This window comes from Pterocles gutturalis, unplaced genomic scaffold (assembly GCF_000699245.1).
Source record: "Pterocles gutturalis isolate BGI_N339 unplaced genomic scaffold, ASM69924v1 scaffold3307, whole genome shotgun sequence".
Lineage (NCBI taxonomy): Eukaryota > Metazoa > Chordata > Aves > Pterocliformes > Pteroclidae > Pterocles > Pterocles gutturalis.
Genome location: NW_010107674.1, coordinates 5,196 through 6,063, shown reverse-complemented (window position 1 = coordinate 6,063; position 868 = coordinate 5,196).

Below are 868 nucleotides of genomic sequence, written 5' to 3'. Positions count from 1 at the left end.
CATTTCTGAAAAGGGTGAAAAACCCACCCGAAAAGCCCAGCTTTGGGGGTCAGTGGGACCAACTGGAGCAGGAATTGGGGTTTTTGGAAGTTTTTCTTGCAGAGCATGCTCAGGGGACAAAATCTGGACAGCCCAGGGCCAGCTGGGGACATCAGCGGGTGTCCCAGGGCCACTGTCCCCTGCAGCCTTCGGGCTGGGAAATGTAAAGATTTTGGAGGGGGTGACTGCCAGCTCATTGCTCTGTAAAAACAGAATACCTGAAAATCCCAATTTTCTACAGAAATCTAGTGCATGGTGGGAAAGGAAAAAATATGGTGATTATTTTTTTAAATTAAGTCTATAAAGAAAAAAACCCGCCGTCTTTCTTTACGGTAACGCAGCCCCACACAGTTTCTCTAACATGTAATTATTTTCTTCAAATTGTTCTTTAAAAATATTCCAGGTTGCCATGACTGGATATAATTAACGTGATTAAAGCTCCTTCTGCTTCAGGCACAAAAGCAACGTAACGAATCTGACCTGGCGCTTCCTTTTAAAAATAAAACAAGCAAATAATTAAATAAATAAGAAATGGTTTAAATGCCATTTTGAACCAATTCCAGGGGAAAAACAAAAAAAAAAAATTCCAAATTTTATACACCATAAAGTTGCCATCCCCATTTATACAGAAGGAGCAGCGTGGAGCATCTCTCCAACACCATCGCTGAGATTTTAATTATGCATCCATGAGTTGTTTTTTTTAAATATTTTTTTTTCTTTAAATAAATAAAAAAAATCCCAACCAACATTCCCTCCAGCTACTGGGTTCACCACAAGTTGTGTTATAAAAAAAGCCCGGGGCCAGGCGGGCAGGGGTGGATGCGGAGGA